The sequence below is a fragment of the Rhipicephalus sanguineus genome, chromosome 1 (assembly GCF_013339695.2).
Source record: "Rhipicephalus sanguineus isolate Rsan-2018 chromosome 1, BIME_Rsan_1.4, whole genome shotgun sequence".
NCBI classification, from domain to species: Eukaryota; Metazoa; Arthropoda; class Arachnida; order Ixodida; family Ixodidae; genus Rhipicephalus; species Rhipicephalus sanguineus.
This window is the reverse complement of record NC_051176.1, coordinates 333,000,973-333,026,828: the sequence shown is the minus strand read 5'-3', so window position 1 is coordinate 333,026,828 and position 25,856 is coordinate 333,000,973. Positions and strand designations below refer to the sequence as shown.

The 25,856-nt window shown below is 47.7% G+C and overlaps 1 protein-coding gene across 1 annotated transcript in view; it reads right to left on the bottom strand.

Annotated features, from left to right (window-relative positions):
* The window catches only part of LOC125756949 (E3 ubiquitin-protein ligase MARCHF2-like), a 166,470-nt gene extending 149,211 nt beyond the window's left edge, over positions 1-17,259 (bottom strand). Inside the window, exon 1 of the mRNA XM_049412018.1 lies at positions 17,002-17,259. The gene's annotated coding sequence lies outside the window, so the exon portion shown is untranslated. The remainder of the gene's footprint in view (positions 1-17,001) is intronic.
* Positions 17,260-25,856: the final 8,597 nt, after the last annotated feature.

Sequence of the window (25,856 nt, the reverse complement as noted above, 5' to 3'; positions counted from 1 at the left end):
TGTGGACGTACAACTGGACATTTATTGAATTATCTAGAACATTGTGACATTTTTTTCCGCCTCTTCGTCACGTCATAAAAGTTGTAAACAACTTTCTTAAACGGGGAGTTGTCATGATACAGAGGCGCGGAAAAAAAAAACAACTCAATGATCGCCGTGCGGGGGCGATGAAGAAAACGAAGCGTGATGCGTGGTGCGTGCGGTGGTTCGAGAGAGCGCATTCTAAATGCATTCACCTCCTTAATCCCAAAAAATTTGAGTACCGTGCGATTGGTATGGGTCCCAGGTCATTGTGGCATACTAATAAACGAGATGGCAGACACTCTCGCGCGGTGGTCTCTGGGTGGTCCTATTTTGTCCATTGTACCTGATACAGCTTTTATTACTGATTCGAGATTTCGGAAGTATTCTCTAACTCAAGATGCCAAAAGTATGAAATTACCAGTTCCCGAATATGGTCATCTTTCATTCGGCTGGAATAATAAATGGTGTCCCACTCGAAGACTGGAAGTGGCTATTACAAAATTGCGATGCCGGATACCTCCACTTAATTTTTATTTATACAGGTCTGGTCTGGTGCCATCTCCTATGTGCTATTTTTGTCAGGAATCTGAAAACATTGATCATTTCTTGCTTACCTGCCGTCGATTCATTAGGCATAGAAAAAAGCATTTCGAAATTTTATTCAGAAACTTAAGAATTAATCTGAATTCTCAAAATATTCTTTCCCTTGGGGCGTCTTCTCTTGGCTTCAGCAACAGGAACGTCTGCTCAGCCCTATGCGAATTTCTCGGTGAGACACGAAGAATTCCCTGTTAACCTATTCCTTAACAAAATTTGATACTCCAGAATTCCTTTCATTCGTTCGTTCATTGTTTCTCATATTGTGGTATTATTCTCCTCCTTATTCCATAGCGACTAGTCATTCTTAAAATTTCGTTTATTCCTGCGGCAATTGATTTATTCCTCACTCCTTAAAAAAATATTAAATTAACCGCCGGTTTCATGGCCGATCCCCCGTAGTGGGTAAGAGCCAACAAACGGGCACAAGCAAGCAAGCAAGCGCATGCAAGGACAGTCAGTTCTCAGCTGGACGTCTGGTCCGGGGAACTAGACAACGTCGTCTAGGCGCTCTACCATTCCTGGACTCCGGCTGGGCGACTGGCCCAGGGACCAGGCGATCCGCTGCTGTTCCGGCTGCCGTTCCTGACAGCTGGACAACCGGTGAACGAGACCTGGACTCCGGCTGGGTGACTGGCCCAGGGACCAGGCGAGTTCCGTGGTTCTGGCTGCCGTCCAGAGTGGCCGCGAGTTTCGCTGCTGTGGGCCGATGTTCCTGCTGCCGTTCCGGGTGGCTGGCGCGACCCCGGTGCGCTGCTGAGACGAACGTGGTGGCCGAGAGCTGCTGCGGAGCTACCAAGCAGCTGCCGATACTCTACTGCTGCTGCTGCGGCAGAAGGCCGTGTCATGGCGTGCTGCGACGCACGTTGAGGACGGCAACGAGCCAGACGGCGCACAGTCCACAAGCGATCGGCGCTGGCGTCCAGCAAGCCACATCGAAACACGGCGAGACACTTATAATTTAGAGAGACATTGAATACAGCTAGGACTGCACGTCTCTACTACTTTAAGTGTTATTCGTTAAGCGTTACGTCTTCCTGTAAATATATTCTCGTGTGTGTGTGTGTGTGTGCACTCGTGTTTCGATTCAGTTCCTTGCTGAGTGGTCCTGGGCCCAAACCTGACACTAACGTCACAGGCTGTCTCCTGCCAGCCATAAAGAAGGTGAGTAACTATGTTCCTAGGTGCAAGGGAAATAAAATTCGGCATCACATTTGCAGGTCTGGACAACGGAACAGGCTGCCCTCATGGAAACAGCCGAAGGCCGTGACCTTCGGCTACTTGGAGATGGCAGATGCGACTCGCCAGGGCATGCTGCAAAGTACTTGACATATAGTTTGATGGGTGCCGACACAAGCAAGATCATTCACTTTGTGCCGGTGCAGGTTGGAGAGGTAATAGATGCTTGTGTAAGAGTTCTACGGCATTCGATGCTTTATGGTCTGCTGTTGTAAGAATGCTAAAAGATGGCTTGCCGGTGTTTATAGTCGGCAGATGTAATAATAATAATAATATCTGGGGTTTAACGTCCCAAAACCACCATATGATTATGAGAGACGCCGTAGTGGAGGGCTCCGGAAATTTCGACCACCTGGGGTCCTTTAACGTGCACCTAAATCTAAGTACACGGGCCTCAAACATTTTCGCCTCCACCGAAAATGCAGCCGCCGCGGCCGGGATTCGATCCCGCGACCTTCGGGTCAGCAGTCGAGCGCCATAACCACTAGACCACCGTAGCGGGGCACGGCAGATGTAAAGACGAGCCCTCAAATGGAGCAAGCTGGTCTGACTACCGACAGGCACCCTAGTATTCGGAAATACTTGCGTGACAACGAGCGGGACCTTCTGCACGAACAGGACAGCTGGCATGTTGTTAAATGTGTGTGTGAGAAATAGTCATTACACATTCACATTTTAGCAAAGATTTTAAGCAGAATACCCTTTGAAGACAGTTATTGTAATGATTACTTCTGTGATTTGCATTCAGCTTTAGGATTGAAAGGGCCAGTAAACAGCCGACATTTATTTAGACCGCCCATTGTTCATTCGTAGAGAAGACCGTAGTGATCACATGCTGTCCTGAGTATCACAGCGCTGTATGCTGTGCAGATGCTATATTTAAAAAAACAGGTCCTGTGCCCCTCTTCTTTGTCTGAACACTCCTCGCCGGCTAAATGACATCATGCTTCCAATGGGGAACATTACGTAGCACAGCACTGAGCTCTTTGATTGGTTTAAATCAAGTCTAACAAACAATCGTGGTAGTATGTAACTACCTGTAGCCAGTTTCCGCACAGTAAAAGTGTGGCTTGGTCTGCATTGGTCCTACAGTCATACAGTTTGGGATACGCAGTGCAGCTGTCGCACATATCACATACAGCATCAATGTGTCCCACCGCGCTTTGTTTCAGCACCACCAGTGAGCAGCTGACACGAGCAACATGTAGATGACTCCTTGCTCGGTCGGCTGCGTGCTTAGTGTACCATTCCTGTGAATAAATTCACATGCCGAATTACCACCAAAAGAAAAAAGAGGTGGAAGAAACAGGAGAAAAAATCTGACAAATCCCATGCATTTTGGGAATTAATTTCATGTGAAGCAGACGGAGTAGCAGCTTATGCTGAAATTTCAGCTTTGCAGGAAGTGTTACAAGGTGGATCGACGTCTTTTTGTAAATTCAGTAGTTGTGCGCATGACATCTGCTTGCCAGGCATGTTGACTACACTGACGTATAAAGGTAGCTAGCGGATGGTCCAATGGAACATTGACACTTACATTAGAGCAGAGAAGCCAGTTTTATCGCATCGAAGTGCATTGCTGCGTTGCGAGGATGTGCATATCATACCTAGCGGTGGTTGGCCCATTTGTGCTACGCTTCACTGCTGGTTGCACTGAAGCATGGGTGTGCACATGTAATGGTTACTACACAAAAGCACATAGTCAACACTACAACAAAATCACGCATTGTCGACACATGATGCTTGTATAGGGTCTTTTTTCAAAGCAGTTTGAAGAACTGGCATGGCTATGTGTTAGAATACTGCACTGGATTGCCTTCATGCTTAGAATATATTGATGCTTTAATATAAAAAAGTACAATATTTCAACATGCAGGTTTGCGAAAAAGACTTGAGGCGCTTTCAAAAAGTCGTGGGTGTGCGTCTCTGGTTGGATGGATTCAGTCTATTTGCATCCACCTTTACTTCTACGTAGCAATGTCAGAAGATGATGTAGAACTCCGACTGAGCATCTGGAAGAGTAAGTTCATGACTTCACCTAATTACTGCTTAAATTCTGAGTGATCTTAGATATGCGTAGCACAGGGTTCCCACTAGGCAATTTCGAGAGGTGGACATTTGAGTCAGGTGAAGTGAATAAAACCTGTTCATGTAAGGTTATGCTCTATAGCATTTCTATAGATAACTGAGCCACGTTTAAAATTCCGCTGGGTAAACACTGGCTACGATAACTCTGAATCGGCCTGTATTTCTGTCCACTATACTCGTAATGTATATACCTGTTATTGTTATTTGTATTTGCATGCCTTGTAAGATATATTATGAATGTGCATACTGGACATGAAGGGCCACATTATCGATGCCTTCAAGATGAATTGCCTCACAAAGAGTGGCTTGATCCCAGTATGTACCATTTTGCACAACTCCACACATTGTTATACAATGATTGCTAGCAAATCTCTGTATGCTTTTAGCAGTGCCGCATTGTTGTGTTTCATCATGTTTACAGGAACACCTGTCTATCTGAAGCTCAAAGCAGTTGTCCTCAATGCTCGTCTTCTAAAAGACATTGCGCAGTTGTCTTCTGGAACCCAGACATCATCTCTGGAGTCATTTCATGCACTCCTGATACGCTTTGCATCAAAGTCAGTGGCGTACACGCCATGTGTCACGTCTGCCAGGTAAAGTGCCTTTACCTGTTTGGTGTAGTTTTGCAAAGTATGTTACATTCTTTGACACGATATTCTCCTCTTGCAGAACAAAGCTAGCAATATTGCATTACAATTAAAACACCAATCGATAACAAGTAACAGATACTGAGGGGAACCCTCTTTTCCGGTGGAAGCTACTGAAGTCAAAAAAGGGATGGGAAATGGTTTGCCCTGTAAAAGTCAAGGCAACTTATGGTAACTATTCACTTATTAGAAAAGACAGGCTTTTATTTTTGTACAGCGACGAGCTGCTGATAATTTAATGTGTCCAATCATGCAATAATCATGTCTAAATAGCCACTCAACAAAAAACAATGATCTCTCGCATTTGGCTTAGGTCATAACGCAGGTTTTCTGCAGCTTTGATGCACCGTACTATAAAATGTACATTGATACAGTATGGTTTCAGCATTAACTTAGAGTCCCCAAAGGTCGCAGCCTGCTTTATGCACTGTACATAAAAGTCACGCTTTGATTCATCTTATGGTGACACTAAAGAAAAACCCTAAATCATTGTTGACTAAATATAAACAAAAAAAACAGTGCGAAAAGCAGACAAAAAAAAGAAGACGTATAAACATATTGCTGCATCTTTCCCATCTGTTTTCTCCAGTTTTTTTTTTTGTTGTTATGCACCAATTTGGCCAAGCATCATTTTACCTATGATTAATTATCCTCGAAGAACTCTATTGCCTTTAATTACACCATCGTAAGTTCCTTGTGAGAAAAGAAAGTGAAGGTCAAAGTTAAGCTTTATTTTCAAATTTTTGCGTGGGAACTTCTACAGCTGAAAGGCCGGTTGACGTCACAGATAGAAAAGTGTTTTTTCACATTTGGTCCATGTTGACTCAATATAATTTTCTGAATCCTGCTGTGTCGAGACCCTGAGTCTCACAGAAGGCGATGTAAAACGTCTTCAGTGAGAAAACAATGCATAGACTCTAGCAAAGGCAGTCGATATCTGTGATGTCACGTTGGGTTGGTGCGGGACACTCATGGTTGCGTAGTCATCCGTCTTTTATCTTTGGGCATTATCTCGCTGACAAAGCGTCTTCCTGCCGCAAGAGCTGTACTGTTGGTATTGTAAAAGGGCAATTCACAAATACTGCAACAAAACTCTTTTTTCTCCTTAGTGTCCCTTTAAAAAGAGTTCAGCAAAAATAGATTATAACAGCTATTTTTAAACAGTTGTTCACTGCGGTGTATCAAAAAGCAGAGTTTTTCGTTGCCGTATCAGATAAAGAGGATGAAGCGTACACTCGGGTTGACTGACTTTATCTGCTAACCATAGGTCAGCAAAAAAAATTGGAACTCACTCGGACTCACTCAAGAAATGTAATGTGCCCTGAGAGCTCACTCCGTCTCAAACTCACTAAACTTTTTCTGGGCCGGACTCACTCGGACTCAAACTCACCAGCACATTACTCAGCCGGACTCACTCAGACTCGAGGCTTGAGCTGAGCCTGAGCGAGTCGGCTGATGAGTCCGTTAGTGTAAAATGAGCTTTTTCGATCCTGTTGTAAACACTCTTTAACACCAATATCTCACATAATCGGTGGTCTACGATATGCCTTTCGATCTTGTACCCTCAAATACGAGCAATCAGTGCTTTCAATTCAGTAAGGGCATTTTTATGACCCGCATTAGATATTTTTATCAAACACTTCCCGTGAAAGAGTTCGCGCAAGGAGGTCACGGCACCCCCTAAGTCACGCCTCTGATCAATAAGTATTGAGGTGGTGCATAAACGCTAATGTGGTTAGATATGCATGAATATACTTACGTATAAATGTAAGCCGATATAAGGCTGATAGTAATGCTGAAGATGAGTAGATAGAGACCATAGGTTGGCAATAAAAGGTTGAGGTCACTCAAACTCACTCAAAAAACATATTTTGCGCTTGGGGCTCACTCGGACTCAAACTCACTAAAATTTTCCTGAACCGGACTCACTCGGCCTCAATCTTCCCAAAATATTACTCTCAGCCTCAGAATCACGGCCCGAACATAGTCTGAGTGAGTCGACTCATGAGTGAGTTCACCGACCTATGCTACTAACTGAGGTCATCTTTATCCCTGCTCCTTTAGTGTTGTGAATGTTGAAAGCTGAGAATAAGGTGCAATGCAAAACTCATGCTTGCTTTCTTGCATGACAGCGGCATGCTACAAATGCTTTTGGTAATCTCAGACTGCGTCCAAGACCTCATGGAAGCTGCAGTCGATGAATGTACGAGACAACGCTACACTGAAATGAAGAGCTGCGAGCTCTCGCCAAGGCCACCACCGATGTCTGCGTCGCATGTTAGAATGCCGAAGGAGGCACTCGTGTCACGGCGCATGCTGCGTTTCGGAGACAAACGCAAAGACAACTGATGTGATGGATGCCCCCGATATTCAGATGTGTCCGTTACCGTGTGGACAATGGAGATGAAGCATCCAATTTTTGTGCATGCACAAACACGAGGCAACCACTAATTTCACATTGTGTGCTGCATGCCAGTGGCGTAGCCAGGGGGTGGCTCATCGGGACTGTGCCCCCCACGAAATTTTTTTTGCCATAGCATACAGAGCACAAAATGACACCCGACCACATAGTTCAGTCCGGCCCTCACTTCAGATCAAGGAGTTGCCCCCCCCCCCCACACGAAAAAAAATTCCTGCCCATGCCCCTGTTGCACATGACAGGATGTACGGCGAACACCTTATAAGCGCTTTGATGAAAAGTTGTAAAAAAATGTTCCATAAGATCTCTTGTTATATGAAAGGGTGCAAAAGATGCAGGGGGTGGTTCAAGTGAGTTCAGAATGTTTTCTGGAACTTTATTCACAAAATGAAAACGTTGTTGTTTCCATCTTTCTCTCATGCATGTTTCAACAGACAAGGTTCTGAATAAATCAACTAAGAGAAGCGCCCCTGTGATCTCAAATTTTGATTTAGGAATGTTCCTAGGTGTGTTTACAAACTTGGCACCACTTTTCATGGAACATAGTCTTCTTGCATGTGAAATAAATGTTGAATGAAAAATGGCGCGACTTTTCATTGACAATCATTTGCATTGTTTGTGGATTGGCAGTGGTTACAAGTGGTAGAATCTAAGCGCTGGTGTACCATGGAAGTTTCCTTTTTCTTTTTTTTTGATATAGACAGGTCTCCCACACGTCTGCATGAGATTACCAAATTTGCCCTTTATTGTTTTGCACAATGTTCACAGATTAGGTGGCCTGAAACCTCTGTATGATGGTGAGGGAAAGCGTTCACGAATCCGCCGGACGACGCACGATGGTAGTACCTTCCGGTTATGGCACCCGAGGTAACCCCATATCCACCTCGTAAACTGCCGGTAAGACGTGTACCTTCACTTCCTGAAAGAAACAATTTCTTAAATCATATATATTCAAAGCGCCCGAGCTAATATATCCACCTCGTAAATTGCCGGTACGACGTGTACCTCCACTTCCCGAAATAAACGATTTTTTTAAAAATCGTATACAAAGAGGATTGTGCTTAAAAGTGGCCCGTTCTTGTGGTCGTCCTCGATGCCGTGGTCGTCGTCGCCGTTGTGATGCACATCGATAAACGCCACTCTAAGGGCAACTTCGTCGACAAACAGTGTGCGGAATTGGGGCTCCATTTGACGCACGCAAAATCTCGATTGATATCTGCGTAGTCCCAGCAGCAAACACATTCGACGGCTGTGGGCATCACTATACAGTTTTTGCATCTGCACCTGCATATAAATATAACGATTGTAGCATAAACTGAGGAGAAGCTAGAATTACTTACCAATCTGCATCCTCTAGGCGTGCTGCTTGCGGTGGAGACGGTGGCCGTCCGTCGGATTCGTCGCTACCGCTGTCGTCCGTCGAAGCATGTCGTTATGGCGCAACTTGGTAGGGGTCCAAATTTTGGGCTCGCATGCGAGCCAAAATTCGTGTCTCTAACTCACTCAAGTTGTCAAGCGACGACATACCAAAACCGTCCAACTACGGCGACACGTGAACTACCATATGTGAACTGTCGATCACATGTAAAAGCGTCGTTTCGTTTTCGGAAGCTTATAGCTCAGCTTGGCTTGGCTAAAAAAAGCGATATGTATACAGCCAAAGTACTTGCATAACAAGCCCCAGAAAAGCGCTATAACTATTGTAAAATAATTTAGCAACCTAGTAAGCAGTAGTCGCGGCAACGTAGGCTTGACACACACAACATGGCTTTTTTATTCTTACGGCTTCACTTTTCATCACTACTGGCGTATAATCGCTATCGCACTCACGCTCACCTCCCACTGTTTGCAGCATGTCTCTTTACGACTTCATAATCGCCGCAGATCAAAAAATTCTGATTATATATTTTCTAAGGCGTTTTCCGCTTTACCATTCCGTGATTAGAAGCTCTGACCGGTGAGCTTTCCGTTGCACTCAAGAAACGGGTAACCCAAAAATTGGTTGTCGGTCCCTTTAAAAGCCATAGTGCTTTCCGTGACTTGGTACATACGTCATCAATATGAATATTCCATCTTAAGTCGGACGTTATGGCGACTCCAAAGTACTTATGCGTGGACAGTCTTGTTAAGACAGTATGATCAATGGAATATGTATGAAGCAAAGCTTTCTATTTTCTCGTAACTGACATGACAACAGTTTTTGTCTCTATAGAAGTAGTTGCAGCTTTTTGGTACGTGAAGGTGTCTTGCGATGGGCCAGCATGGCACCCTTCGATATAGACACATCTCCGCCGAGCACGTTGGCCAAACTCCATAGTGTTTTTGGCAGCCCGGTATGTTACGACACGCGCAGCTTCACGAACGCGAGATAATAGATGAACGTCCCAAAACCACGATATCATTATGAGAAACGCCGTAGTGAAGGGGTCCGGAAATTTTGACCACCTGAGGTCCTTCAACGTGCACCTAAATCGAAGTACACGGGCCTCTAGCATTTTCACCTCCATCGAAAATGCGACCGCCGCGGCCGGGATTCGATCCCGCGACGTGCGGGTGAGCAGTCGAGCACCTTAACCACTAGACCACCGTGGCGGGTACGAATGCGAGAGGCACATGTCGTATTGGGCACATTGAACGCGTTAAAACAACGTGTCTACCGTTGGCGTGTATCTCGCTAGGCAACCCTATAGTCTCCTTCATCATGACAGCGCGGCGCCACGCCGAGACGCGGCCGCAGCAGCATTTTGCCGCAGTACTTCGCTGCACCGTTTCTAGGTGGCGGCGCTATCCCTGTAAACATATGTAAACAGCGGGAAGCATATATCACGCGTTCGCGCCAAGAAACCTGTTTGCGTACGTGGCGTACTGGTCAGCGCGTCCGGCTTCTGTGTTGGAAAGGCGTGTTGTCGGACGCTAGGTTTCCTCATTAGGGTAACACAGCCACAGCCTATGGATTTCTCTCTAGCCGACCCGGGTCCCCTTTTATTAGCGTCAGTTCCGTGACGGCAATTACGTAAGTGCACCTTCATGTTATCGTGTGCCCGTCTCGGAAGAACCAGAGCCGCTCCGAAAACCACCAAAGACGTCACACGAGCGTAGTGTCCACGCGTCAAAGACCTAGTCCTGCAGAATACCCATAGTGTACATGCGCGAAAACTCCGGGATTCTCATGAAACAGAGCGAACGAAAGCCCCTGGTTAAACTGTAATTCTATGCAATGCCTCAAAAAGGTCAATAAGCCGGAAAAGGTACGGTTGCGTAAAAATTACGAAAAGAACCAGAAAAATATCACAGCTAGGTTAGTTGTGCGAACGGAACCAATTTACACCTCGCCGCCCATCTCGAGAAGTGCAGGTAGTACCTGTTCTTAAAACTTTGGGTGCTGCGCTGCTCTTGCTCCTAATCATAATCAATGGCCGAGGCTTATTATTGAAACGACTGTGTTACGGAGAGTAAAACGTATAGGTATGGCCAGAGTCATTCAATGCTTCTTATGGTCACGAAACTGCCGCGTCAGTTCCATATGGAGCCAGTGGCCGCCGCCAGAGGCGCAGCTGTTCTTAAGAGGCGATGCGAACGCTGCTATCGCAGTGGTTCTGTGTGGGACAGCCTCGGTGTTTTAGCTTTCTAAACTTCCGCAACGGCCGCTTTGCTTTCACGCTTTTGCATTTAGCACTCAGCATGCATAAATACATTCCTGAACGCGTTTTCTGTTTTAAGATGAGCACCCGGGAGGAAAAAAAACCAGCATCGGACGCGTTATTCGAAGGTGGCAGGTTCGGTCCCTGCCGGCGGCAAGTCGTCTTTTCGTCCACTTTACTTCACATTTATGCCCAATTATTACAAATAACATCCCGTATACTTTCGTTGGCATTACTGTCTGTTAGTTCTCATTAATATTGGAAAAACGAGCCCTTAAAAGTAATCTTCTTTCCTTCAGCTCAAGACATGCAGCTCGCGGTGGTATACCATGTCCGAAAAAATACGATCATTCGGGCATTAACGAAAGAATACCAAGATATAATTACGACCGCCATAGCGGGGGACTTCTGAATGATTTTTGCCACCTAGGGTGCTTTTAGGTGTACCTAATTCTCAGCGCACTGGTGTTGTTGCATGTCGACCCCATCGAAATGCGGCCGCTGCGGCCTCGCAAGCTCTTTTCGTCTCAACACTACGGCACTACGATAGCTACAGCAATTTAAGATTTCCGTCAAATTAAACACCGTGCATTCGCAGCAAAGTGCCAGCGGTGCCAGTTGTATAAACATAGGCAAAAATACGAGCTGTTACACGCCCATTCGTGTGGCTACGATGCGGTATAAACAGGGCGTCGGCGATACTCGGAGCTCTTCACAGGACGACTCACGTGGTCGTTTGCATGGTGGTCGCATTGTCCATGAGCATTGTCGATGAGCGCTTCGTGAGATACGAAGGAAGTCCTTCAAAAATCTTTGTAACGGCGTCAGCCTTCAGTGTTGGTTCTTCGCGTTTCAGGGACACGGAGTCGCCGTTGATATACGCAGTGACAATGTCCGAGGCGTCGAAATGGTTCGCACATACACATGTATGCTTCCGACTCAAAGTTAAAATCGCCACTTTCCTGCCGCGGTATGGCCCGCTTCCGTTTCTCGCGCTGCTGCTTGTCAAATGGTAAAGAAAACAACGGCACCTTTCTGGTTCCCTTGTAGCCGGAACGGCACCCCGGCACGCAACATCTCTTAGGCATCCTAGTACTGAGACAACGTTTCCGCTGTCTTAGACATATCATGCAAGCTGCTACAAGCTGCTGTCATATCCAGCAGCTTGTCTCGCACTGCGCGAGTATTTCAATACGAGGACGGCGAAGACGACCGCCTCTGTGCTGCAGCGGCGGCGCGATGCGCGCGCCATTTTCGAGCAGCGTATGAAGCTCCCCCATAGCGTGACGGCGCAGTTTCGTGACCATAAAGAGAATTGGATGACTCTGGTATGGCTCACGCGTCGTTCACGGAAAAGGAACTTTGGCTTTTGTTGTTGTTGTTAATGTGGCACGAGTGCAATGCGCATGAGCTGGTGTCACATCTATGAGGGGTGAGGAGGGGGGAAGCGGTGTTCAATCACCCTTTATATAGGTTCGTACGTGCTCTTGTATGTGTGCGTATATGCACGTGTTTTTGCACGTGTTTTTCAAAAATAATAATACCTTCATAATAATAAATGCCAGCAGCGCTAGGCCGAAACGAAATACCCAATTCAGTCAGGCTTTTCATTGCGTGTATTTGTAAAAAGAAATATCATCATCATCATCGTTATCAGCCTATATATGTCCGATGCAGGACGGAGGGCTCTCCTACTGATGTCCAGTTTATGCTATCCTGTGGGAAGTAATTCCATTTTATTCCCGACGACTTCGTCACTCCATTTTAAATCGCTGCCTTCATCGACTCCGCTTATTATTCCATGGTAACCGTGCTGTTGCTCTAACTGGCCATGGCTTGTCCGCCCTATAGCACTATGTGGCCGGCCCAAGTTCATTTATTTCTCTTGATCTGAACTTCAATATCCGTCACCCTTGTCTTCACAGAGCCAATCTGCCGTCTTCCGATCGCTCAATGTTACGCCTACCATTTTCCGTTCCATTGCGATCTGCGTGGCCCTTAACTTTCAGGGGCGAATCACCTTAGGGTTTCGTCGTGTCGGCGTGCATCGTGCATTCTGCGTGCATCGTCGTCGCTGTCGGGACGGTCCATTTGCTTGACCGCAAGAGTGGGCGCCACCGCCTCAGCGCTCGCCGTGTGGCGAGAGAGAGCGAACGGCGCGCGTTGACTATGGAAACGCTCTTTCTGCGATGAACGCTGAACTACCAGTTCGCAAGGAACGAGAACGCGTCCTCGCCCGCGAGAGCCAACGCCGACGCCAGCGTCTTCTACCGAGTTTCTTGATAGAAAAAACCGACAGTTCGCACTCCACAACCGTTCACCGGCCACCCCGTATATATAGACAGTGGATCTGACCTGCAATGTAGTGCCGGTGGGAGATTTCTCTCGTGCGTAGTTGAACAATAAAGATTCGCAGCATGCACGTTAACGAAAAGCGGACTGCGGGTCTCTGTGTCCAATCTTTCTTCTTTCTCTCATTGCCCATTAGCAGTGATTTTGATGTGGGAAACACTGGCGCACACGATATGTTTCGCCCCTCCACAGGTTTCAGGTTAGTGGAGCTGAAACACCGTTCCCTACATGCTTCGACCCGCCCCAATATTTTTCTTTCTAATTTCTTTGTTAAGGCCCAACCACTGGCACGCGTCAGCACGCGTATTCACGCGCCTACGCGTCAAATGCGCCTCTCAGCGTCGGTCGCGGAAGAGGGCACGCGTTCCGACGCCTCCAGGCGTCAAGCGATGTCTGTAATTTTCGATCACGTCACCACGTGTACGGCGGCGTCCACCAATCAGAGGCCGCGACACCTCCGACCGCTATGCCTAATGGCCGTCGGTTCGAATGCGCTACCGAGTTTGGGCAAGCACGGAAACTAGGTTAGGAAACGTTCCTGAGGGACCGCTTCTTCAACCAGTACGACAACGGCACGGCGAACGACCGCAAATATCAGTGTGACGCGGTTTCGAGCCGAGTTCGAGCGACGCCGACCAATCCAGCGAATGCCTGCCGGCTGTCCTTGCGCCGGTTTTGAGTGCGATCGTCGGGCCGAGCGAGAACATCGTGCCGACTAGAGCACTGCCCGGGATCGGGCGTACCCGAAAACCTGAGCCCGGCCCGCCCCGTGGGCCGGGCCGGGCCGGGTAAAGTACTTTTCACGGAGCGCCCGGGTCAGGCTGGGATCTGGAGCTCGGGGGTCTGGGACGGGTCTGAGGTGGCGGGCTCGGGTCGGGCCGGCCTTGGACTTCGATCACTTTCTAAAGGTACACTAAAGTGAAACGATGAATAATGTGTACTCTGTGAACTCAAACGCCATTAAAGGGGTGGTGCCACCAAACTTTCAGGCTACAAAAAGCTTGCTATAGGCTTCCTCTGTATCCAAGGGAGCTCTGCACGAAGTGTTGGACAAAGGAAATGTTTAGAATATATTTTAATTCGCTTCCAAAGTGTGCCTAAATACTCATTCTCTAAGGTGAAACCTGGGGAAGTGTGAAGCACTGGTGTTTCCCATAGAGACACGTCAATAGCAATGAGAGGACAGCGTCCTCTTTTTGCTACAGAGAGCGTCGAAGATAGCTTCCAGCTCCCAGAGGGCTTTTTCTGAGCCAACGCGCCGGCCTATTTGCCACTCGGAGAAGCGCACGTGGCGTTGTCTCTCGCGCGCGAGCGCGTGTTCTCGCGAGCTTTTCCTGAGCGAGCCGGCCATATTATTTGTCATTTGCTTTACGGTGACGGGGAACGACAGGAGACACCGTGACGGGCTACGACGACAGGAGACGCCGACAGCCCAAGCGCACAAGGTGCTTCGCACCTGAAACGTACGCGTGGTGGGAGAGCCACAAATTCGCGGAAAAAGGTCGCCCTTGCCACAACTAGACCCTAAAGAAAACGATAGCAATTTTGAACATCTGCTCTTAGTTAAATAATTAGGCGGAGTATAAAATACTCTGAAAAGCGTACCCGCCGAGGTAGCTTAGCTTGTAGTGTGTCGCGTTGCTAAGCGCGAGGGCGCAGGTGTGATTCCCGGCCACAGCGGCCGCATTTCCATGGCGGCGACATACAAAGAACACCCGTGCACGGAGATGTAGGTGCACGTTAAAAAACACGACGTGGCTTAAATTAATCCGGAGTGCCTCACTACGGCGTGGCTCATAACCATATTGTGGTTTTGGTACATAAAACCCAAGCAATCATCGTTATTACTATCTAAAAAGCGTCACATATGACGACAAGCCTCATATCGTTCGTTTCACCCAGCTCCGGTTATCCTTGATTTTGTTGATCAATGGTTGAAGTTCCGTAAAGCACCGAATAAATCTTTCCCAGAGCGTTGACAAAGCACGAATAAAAGAAAGACACTACGCGCTGCCTACGATCTGTGAAACATCGAATATGCGACACCCACTCGCCGAACGCTCAACCTGGTGCAAATTATAGAACTATGTTGGTACGACTTTCTCGAATTCCTATTTTACATATAAACAAATTAAAATACACTCAAAATTCATAAACCAATTCATGATGGCCATCACAAACAAAACAAGAGTAGAGACGTGGTGTAGCAAAGGAAAGTTTCGTAGGAAAACACGAATTATTTAAACAGAACGGAAGGCAGTTATGAACTGGATCGCACCCCATTGAAAAAATTCAGGAAAAAACAAACAAACAAGAAATTATCCAGCATGATAGCTTACAATCGCAGGAAAGACAGTTTTGCACCAGTTAATGCGATAGATCGATGGCTCACGCACCCTTGTTTGCTTCCTCTTATTTCGTAAGCTTCAGCTATTCCAGGGATACGCTGGTACCACGCGCGTGAGCAGTCCATCTATGTATATTATACCCGCTAGTAAAGCAAAATCAGAGCAAAATATGTGCTCTACAGCTCGTGTGTTTGATCCGAACCCAATCAGTCATCATGGTACTAAGTGCACCCATAACACAGCAGTCAACAATAGAATACGGCGTCTCTCATAATCATATGGTGGTTTTGGGACGTTAAACCCCAGATATTATTATTAACAATAGAATACGAAGACGCAAGGCTTGTGTTCTCTTGTTTTCTCCTGCGTTTCGATTGCGCTTAGTACTGCTATCGCAGTTCTTCCAACTACTCGAAATTGCCACTCTCCTAAGTCCACATCATTTCTATACTAGCCAATACGTTGTTTCTGTATGAATAACATGTAGGGCTTTGAAAGTCAACAAACCAGTTTTATTTCGATGACGGCGGAGTGTTCAAAGACTAAAAGTGCGGGAAATGGCATCATTATCTAAAAACAGAGTTCGAAACAAATTTCCAAATAAAATGGAATGACATCATGAAATTGAGAGATTGAAATTCCCACGAAGCATAAGCAGCACTCATGCATTCAATCCCTGTAGTACAAAGTGTCTCGGAGAGCCTGAAACACGTAGTTGGTCTGCGGTAACCCATGGTCTTTATATCGGTGGTTTTCTTGCAAAACGTTTTGTGGCGGCAGTTGTGACGATTTGCATTTGGCAAAGTCATGTTGAATCTGCGTCATTGCTATTGTTTTCTTGGCGCTTGTCGAGACGGCAATGGTCGGGTGTTTCTTCGGCTGCGCACGCATCATTGCGTTCTGTCCAGCTACGAGTCACTACTCTGGCGGAAGCCGGACCACGATCCGGCGCATTCGATGTGCTGAGAATAACGCCAGCAACAAACGGTACCAAGTGCGTACACTGTTGAACGTAAGAACCATGCAAGCAACGAGTAAGACGATGCTTGCGAAATAAAAAAAGCCGATGACCCAGGCGACGGCATTCCCGTAAACCGCCGGTATCACCTGCAGGGCACACGCTGACAGAAAAACCAGTAGCGCAACGCCCAAGCAAAGCAGCTCGTAGCGCAATAATAGCCACAGCCCCATCTTGTACCGCCAAACCCATCGCAAGAACAGGAGCGCGGTTATAGGTTCAACGGCCATCTGGAAACGGTGACCGCAGAGTTCGCAGAAGTCCACGTTCCGCACATTAAGCCAATGCTCGATGCAGGGCACATGCACAAGTGCTATGGTGCCAGAGCAGCTGCAGGGAGACACTAGCTCAGCCTTTTGGTCGCCTTCGTGGCAGATCCGGCATATGGCTGCACTACTATCAGTCCTGTTAAGGTAGCCATTGGCCATATCAAGACAGACGCTGTCCCACGTGGGCTCGTCTTCCGATTCGCTTACCACTTCAGGGTTTCTCGGCGACGATGTTCTATCGTCCCTGAATCGTGTGGCGGCGGCGTCTTCGTCCTCCTGGCTGGAGTTTACGAATGCTGCCTCTTCTTCGATTGCACTTGATGTTGAGTCAGTGTCCGAGCAAAAAGTATGCCGAATACATCCAGTCGCTCACACCGCGAAGAGGAAGGCAACGTCGGGGGCACGCTGCTGTTCTTTTCTTCTCTGGTTATAGAAACGTGATCGCAGTAGTCTGGACTTCACAGTTTTTGGGCATTAGCTTCACAAAAACACAAGGCGCAGCCGTCACGTCTACCTGAGGATCGGGCGACCACACTCGTGTACTCGCTCGGGTTATTGTGCTAGTCAATAGGCATAATGTTGAGCTTCTGCTCGTAAAGTCATAAATGCCTGCGCAAAGCAGCTGGTCTTGTTTTTGTACTGGTGTCTTCATTTGTACCCAGTGGCGCAACTATGCAATGTCATGGGTTCTTTAACATAAATCTGTGGAAACGTGCGCCAGAACGTTTCCACAGCCGTGCATTGAAGAAACGTGAGGCTGATGTAATATCTAACCCCGGTCACATACTTCAGTTGGTTTTTAAAATGATACCGACAATCGCATCATAGTAGAAGTGTAGTGCCACAGGGAACTACGAGTCCTTCACAGATTGCTTTGGTATCTTATCAGCGCCAGGTTCTAAAGTGCTGTAGCCAGCTGGCTTTCAGTTCGTAAGCAGAAAACTATTAAATAGGAACACACACATGGCTATTTCAGCGCTTGTAAGCTTGGATGTTAATGACACTTGATGAAACAACGGCTGCGTAAACGGATGACTGGATGCCCAAGGTACGCAATGGTACTACCAGTATTTGCACGCCATTATTCAACATGGCCTGAAAAAATTAAAGATGGCACCGCAGCCATAAAACGTAAACGCCTCCACCAATGTTTAGTATGGGAAAGACAAGCGCGGTGCATAGGTCATGTGGTGACTGTTAGGCGCGAGGCCCACCACTGAAGACGCGGGCGCTGCAGTCACTGTGTCGTGCAGGGTTGGATCATGTGGTCTCACCTCGCTCTGGTGGAGAGAAGCGGACGGTTGAATGCGTTGTTTTTAGCCGCGATTTCGTGGCGTTTTTCCTTTTTATTAGCGTTGTTTTGCTCTCACTTCATGTGTGCGGACCCCTGGAGGCTACACAATCTGGAAATGTGCAGTAAGAGTTATCGGCGGCACGGTACTTTTCTGCACCGTGCCACAGTGCGCTACGTACGTGCGCAAAGGAGCCAGGCGGGAGCGTTCACTTTTACCCCTACCTTGCTTTGCAAGAGCATGATGCCGCTGTCACCTGTCTTTCTTTTATTGCTATTTCAATCCCATGGTGTTAAAGTGGACACCGACCACAAATACTACGTTAATAATACGTTTCCAATAATACGTTTCGGCTCCCGCACAGGAGCCTTCTTCACAACGAAAAATGAGTGCGCAAACAGTCCGGTTATGTATGTTTTAAAATATGACGTAGCAACGTGGCACGTTGCCTACGGTGCGTACATGTGTGGAAAGTTGCCGTTATGATGGTTAAGCGTGTGCGCCGTTGTCTGGATTGTCAGAGATTCAAGATATAGCCGAGAAATCCAGTTCTTTTCTCTTTCGGTTATCTTTGCCATATCACAGTCTATTTCATGGCCAGTTGCTTATGTGTGTTCGGCCACAGCATTCGATGAAACCTTCTTTCTCACGTCATACATGTACTGATTGAGTTACTTGTCTCACCGACGTAACTTCCACCACAGCCCGTAGCCAGTGTCACTTGTTCTTCTCTATGTTGTTTTACGCTACAGGCGAAAACGTGGCCAGCTTCAAACATTAAATCACCTTCTAGCAGCGGCCGCGAAGTGTCATACTGCTTATCAATCAAGCTGTAAATGATGGACGCTGGCATTTTCACTGAAACATAAAATTGTCATTTAAGCCACGGTAAGCCACACCTTGCAGCATGATAATTCAAGTGCGCAAAGTAATACGGCCAGCTGGCACACTGTGCTTTGCTATCGCAATCGAGCCCGTATTTTTCGATCACTATTGGCACTTTTGTGCAAGTTGGAGAACGAAGTCAATTGTCGAAAATTTTCATCCCGACGGGGCTCGGTGGCGGTGAAAAATGCACCGTGTGATAACCTTAGAAAATTCGCGCAATGAGGAGCAACAGATATATGTTAAAATCGTGCCGGAGACGATCTCATGTGAAATGTTATCTAGCTACAACTATAAATGAGGCGCGCGCGTGCATATGGCTCTCGTGCGTTTGTCTCCAATCATATGATAAAGGTTGTGACTGCATGAAGCTCTAAGCATGCTAGATTGCTTCCCACAAAGTGGAGAAACCGCTTGCATCGTGCTTCATAGGGTCATGTGTACTAAACAGGAGCGCAAATTTGCCCATCCTTCTCGTGCCAATCGCGGCCTGTTCTTACGTGCAAACCTACAATGAACGTTGCACGCATTTCTTGCAGCAAAAATATGCTTACCGTGGCCTAAAACATTTGCGGCAAGCATGCGCTAAAGGCCATTTGATGCTAAGGTTCAATTCGACGCAAAATGGTTCGTTACCTTTTACAAAAGCAGCGTGCGCGGCCCCCGTGGTTTCCATATCGGTGGCCATAGGAGACCACGCCAGCAGTCAGGGCGTTGTCTAACCCATTATGAAGAACGTAACATTTCTTCTAAGCAGTTATTTAGCATTTCGTACAGCAGTGACCAAGCCGCAGCAGTATTTTACTGTCTTCGTTAAAGTGAAGTACAACAATAATAAAAAGGAGACGCGAAATCAGCTGCGGTATGCGTCGGCACTTTCTACAGCTCGCGGAAGATACGGGTCACCCTTGATGAGCGAATGCCGCGCGCACGGTTTTTTGGTTCGAAGGCACTGTAATACGATAGCGCATGAAAGCAGCCACGTGGTTATAATTACATTTCGCGGGATATCTTCAAACGCAAAAAACGAAAAAAGAGAAAGTCACCACGCAACATGTACTATCGTGACCAATATGAGCGGGAACATGCGAACGCGTGGCGAGTATTCTCAAACCCGACGCGGACAACTCGCGGCGACCGCTGTCAGACAGCAAGTGGAAACTATTGCCACTGCCCCTCTCTAGTGCTGATACAAAACGGCAGCTGACTGCGTTTCTCCGGCCGCTCGTGTGATGGCGGGTATGCCATGCACAGCGCAGCAGTGTGCTCTCTATGGTGTCGTCGCGTAAAAGACCGCTTTTCCATTCGCCGGTGTCCTAGCACAAAATCAAAATGCAGCAAATAGGATTTGCAAAAAAAAAAAAAAAACACTACTGTCCCTTGCTGCGCGTGAGCGCTACAACAGGCGCTACATTATCAGGCTGTTATCTGTGTCACGTCCCGCGAGTCACAGTAATTGTCGTGGTTTTACGTTCCAAAACCACGACATCATTATGAGAGACGCCGCAGTCCAGGGCTGTGGAAATTTCGACCACCTGGGGTTCTTTAACGTGCGCCTAATTCTCAGCACACGGGCGTCTAGCATTTCGCCTGCATCCAAATGCGGCCGCCATGGCGGGGATTCTATCCCGCTACCTTCTGGTCAGCGGTCGAGCACGTTCAGCAAGTCGCAAGAAGTTGGGGCAGCTACAGTAGTGCGAATAGTAAGGAAGCGGCGGAGCTGGTGGCGTTGCCCTCCTCTTTTCTCTTTGCCTCACCGTCAGTTCCCTTTCCCACCCCTTGCTATACTATACTATACAAGACAGCTCCAGTAACGTGAAAATTGGGGAGGTGCGAAGCACTGGTGTTTCCCATAGAGACACTTCAATAGCAATGAGAGGACAGCGTCCTCTGTTTGTTACAGACAGCCTGGAAGATAGCATACAGCGCCCATTGCAGAAAGAGGGCTATTTTCTGAGCCAACGCGCCGTCTTATTTGCCACTCGGAGAAGCGCACGTGGCATTGTCTATCGCGGGCGAGCGCGCGTGCATCCGGCCCCCACCACGGCGGGTGGTACACGGCCGCTGTGGTTCACCAAACCGTACCTATTCAAGGGCTCACCTTTCGAGCACCGGACATCACACACGCGGAAGAGGTCGCCATTTCCCTCGCCGCAGCGGACCCCGCATCTCAAATAATTATTACCGATTCGCGGAGGGCGTGCCAAAATCTCACCCGGGGTCGCATCAATGATCGCGCCGCCGAAATTCTTAAGCGATGCTATTATCTAGATCGCCCAAATCCACGCACCGTCATCTGGACTCCGGCTCATACGGGGCTAGCTGGAAACGAGGCTGCAGATGCCTCGGCCCGCGCGCTTAATTACCGGGACCCGCCCGGCCCCCCATCGCCTGATGTTCCAGAACCCAATCCGGCTACCTCTTTCAGAGAAATCACCGCTATGTACAAATCGAACAGGCTCCGCTTCCCACCCCCGGCATCGGGCCTGCCCAAGAAGGACGAGCGCTGGCTCCTCCGTCTCTACACCAATACAGTATTGTGCCCTGCGATACTCAAACACTTCAATCCGGCATTCTCTGGGGAATGCCCGCACTGTGACCAATCCGTTCGCGGATACTTTCCACATGGTGTGGGCATGCCCCTCAAACCCGGCGGTCCCGCCACTTCCCTCCCCTTCCCCCACTACCCGAGAGAGCTGGGAGGCTGCCCTGCTCGGTTGCTCGACCCTAGAGGACCAGCGTGCCCTAGTGGCCCGAGCGCGTGCTTCAGCAGAAGCCACAGGGGTCCCGGACTAGGGACTTCTCCTAGATTTTGTAAGGGGCCGGCCCTTAAAGCCGTCCCCAACTCTCTCCTGTCAACTGAGTGAATAAAGTTTACCTACTACTACTACTTCTCGCGAGCTTTTCCTGAGTGAACCCGCCGTCTTATTTGCCACATGCTTTACCGTGACGGGCGACGACAGGAGACACTGACAGCCCAAGTGCATAAGGTGCTTCGCACCTGAAACATACGCGTGGTCGGAGAGCTACAAGCTCGCGGCAAAGGGTCGCCCTTGACACAACTTGATCCTAAAGAGAACGATAGTCATTTTGAATATCTGATCTTAGTTAACTAATTAGGAGGTGTATAAAATACTCTGAAAAGCGTAGCTGCCGAGGTAGCTTAGGACGTAGCGTGTCGCGTTGCTAAGCGCGAGGGCGCGGGTGTGATTCCCGGCCACAGCGCCCGCATTTCGATGGCGGCGAAATACAAAGAACACCCGTGCACTGAGATTTAGGTACACGTTAAAAAACACGACCAGAGGGCTGAAATTAATCCGGAGTGCCCCACTACGGCGTGGTTTTGTGGTTTCGGCATATAAAACCCAAGCAATCATCGTTATTACTATCTATAGAAAGCGTCACATACCACGGCAAGCATTATGTCGTTGGTTTCACCCAGCTCCAGTGTTCCTTGGTTTTGTTGATCCTTGGTTAAAGTTCCGTAAAGCACCAAATAGATGTTTCCCAGCGCGTCGACGAAGCACGAATAGAAGAAAGACACTACGCGCTGCCTACGATCTGGGAAACTTCAAATATGCAACACCTATTCGCCGAACGCTCGACCTTAGTGAAAAATATAGCACTATGTCAGTAGGACTTTCTCGAATTCGTATTTTACATATAAAGGAATTAAAATACAGCCAGAAATCATAAACCAGCTCACGATGGCCAGCACAAACTAAACAAGAAGAGTAGATACGTGATGTAGCAAATGAAAGTTGCCTAGGAAAGCACGAATTATTTAAACAGAACGGAAGGCTGTTATGAACTAGATCGCACCCCATTAAAAAATTTGAGGAAAAGAAAACAAGCAAGAAAACCTTATCCAGGATGATACCTTAAAATCGCAGAAAAGACACTTTTGCATCAGTTAATGCGATAGATCGATGGCTCACGCACGCCTGTTTGTTTTCTGTTATTTTGTAAGCTTCAGCTATTTCAGGGATACGCTCGTACGACACACGTGAGCCGTCCATCTATGTATATTATACCTACTGGTAAAGCAAAGTCAGAGCACAACATGTGCTGTAGAACTCGTGTGTTTGATCCGAATCCAATCGGTCATCGTATAGTGCACTCATAACACAGCCGACAACAATAGAATACGAGGACGCCGGACTTAATTGTGTTCTCTTTTTGTCTCGTGTGTTTCGATTGTGCCTAGTACCGTTATGGTAGTTCTTCCGACTAGTCAAAATTGTCAATCTTTTAAGTCCACATCGTTTCTATACTAGCCAATATGTTACTTCTTTATAAATAACAAGTACGGCTTGAGACTACACAAAAAAAAGTTTTATTTCGATGACTGCGGAGTGTTAAAAACCCGAAAACTGCGGAAAATGACATGATTATCTAAAAACAAAGATCGAAATAAATTTCCATAGCAAATGGCATAATATCATGAAATCCAGAGATTAAAATTTCCACGAAGCATCAGCAGCGCTCATACATTCAACCCGTGCAGTACAAAGTGTCAAAGTGTCTCCGAGAGCCTCAGACACGCAGTTGGTCTGCAGTAGCCCATGGTCTTTATATCGGTGGTGGTCCTACAGAAAGGTTTTGGCAGCAGTTGTGACGATTTGCATTTGCCCAAGTCATGTTCCCTCTGCGTCGTTGCTATTGTTTTCTTGGCGCTTGTCAAGACGGCAACGGCCGGATGTCTCTAGCTCTTCGGCTGCGCACGCGTCGTTGCGTTTTGTCCATCTACGAGTCGCTAATCTGGCGGAGGCCGGACCACGATCCGACGCACTGGACGTGCCGACTGTAACGCCAGGGAGAAACGGTATTGAGCGTGTACACTGTTGAACGTAAAAACAAGGCAAGCCACGAGTAAGACGGTGCTTACGAAATGGAAAAAGCCGCCGACCCAGGGCATGCCCTCCCCGTAAGACTGCAGCATCGCCAGCAGGATCCACACCAATAAAACTGCCAGTATTACAACGCCCAACAGCAGCAGCTCGTAGCGCAATGATCGCCACAGCCACCTCTTGTTCCGCCAAACCCATCCAAACAAGTGGAGCGCGGTTATATGTTCAGCGGCTATCTGGAAACGCTGACCGCAGAGTTCGCATAAGTCCACTTTCCGCTCATTAAGCCAATGCTCAATGCAGGACACAAGCACGAAGCCTATGGTGCCACAGCAGCTGCAGGGAGACACTAGCTCAGCCTTTTGGTCGTGGCAGATCCGGCATATGGCTCCACTACTCTCAGTCCCGTTGCGGTAGCCATTGGCCGTATCAAGACAGACGCTGTCCCACGTAGGCTCGTCCTCCGAGCCGCTTACCGCTTCAGGGCTTTTCGGCCACTGTGTTCCACCGTCCTTGAAACTTGTGGCGGCGGCGTCTTCGTCCTCCCGGCTCGAATTTACGAATGCTGCCTGGTCGCCGCTTGCACTTGATGTTGAAGAGTCGGTGTCAGGGCAAAAAGTATGCCGAACACCTCTAGTCGCTGGACGCCGCGAAGAGGAAGGCAACGTCGGGGGCATGCTTCTGCTCTTTTCTTCTCTGGTTACAAAAACGTGATCGCAGTAGTCTCGACTCCACAGTTTTTGGGCATTATCTTCACAAAAACACAAGTCATCGTCGTCACGTCTCCCTGAGTGTCGGGCCACCTGACTCGTTTACTAGCTCGGAGTATTGCACCAGTCAATCGGCATAATGTTGTGCTTCTGCTCGTAAATGCACGAGTGCCTGCGCAAAGCAGCTCGTCTTCCCTTTATACTGGTTTCTTCCTTTGTACCCAGAGTTGCAACTAGTGCAATGTCATAGGCTCTTTAATATAAAGCTGTGGAAACGTGTGCCAGAACGTTTCCACACCCGTGCATTCAACAAACCTGAGGCCGATGTTATATCTAACCCCGGTCACATACTTCAGTTGGTTTTTTAAAGGATACCTGGATAACAGCAGTGAAGTGCCACCGGGAACTACGAGCCCTTCACAGACTGCTTTGATATCTAATCAGCGCCCGGTTCTGAAGTGATGTAGCCGGCTGGCTTTCAGTTCATAAGCCGAAAACTATTAAACAGGAACACACACATGGCTATTTCAGCGCTTGGATGTTAATGACACACTGACACTGGATGAAACAACGGCTGCGTAAACGGATAACTGCATGTCCAAGGCACGCAATGGTACTACCAGTATTTCCACGACATTATTCAACACGGCCTGAAAAAAATAAAGATGGCACCGCAGCCATAAAACGTAAACGCCTCCACCAATGTTTAGTATGGGAAAGACAAGCGCGGTGCATAGGTCATGTGGTGAATACAGTGTCTGCCAAATATTCCTGTGATGAAATGTAGAGAAGAAATCATAGTCGATCCCTTTTTGATACGAATTGTTCACAATATGAAAGTGGGACGTGTTTTTATTTAATATTTGTTTTCATTTATTGATACTGTCAACTCACAATGGGTCATTAGAGGAGTGGAATAACTAAAAAAAAGTAACACACAAGAGTGCTACATTCTTTACAAAATAACATGCTGTACAGATGAAACATCGCAGATCATTTAGATTATGCAAGTTGCAAACATGTTCGAACAAGTGAACTACATACTACGACCGTTGATCCTCGGCGTACAGCCGTCAGCACTTTTAACTCGAACGCTCTGACGCGTGGCCTCGGCTCGCTTGGACTGAGGTCAGCGCCGCCAAGCGTTGAAAATGATGTGCTTGCTGCAGTTAAAGATAGATGGAGCGCGCGTCGGTTTCACTAGTAAATTTCTGTTTCCAGTCTGCCTTACCGGCGGGTTGAATACACTCACTTGGCATCCCGTTTTCGCCACGTTTTGCTCGTGGCTACGTTATCACGCACCCCCATGGCGTTCGTTGTGTACTTATGTCGACAATGAACCATTGCGTGCGACAGCTTACGCACCTTCCGAGTTGGAATTCGCAGCTGCTGCTCAAAAGAAATGGCGTTCATGGCGTTTGTAAAAGTTCCACAACTGCTATTTATACATGAGACTTCTTTTGAGCAGCAGCTGCGA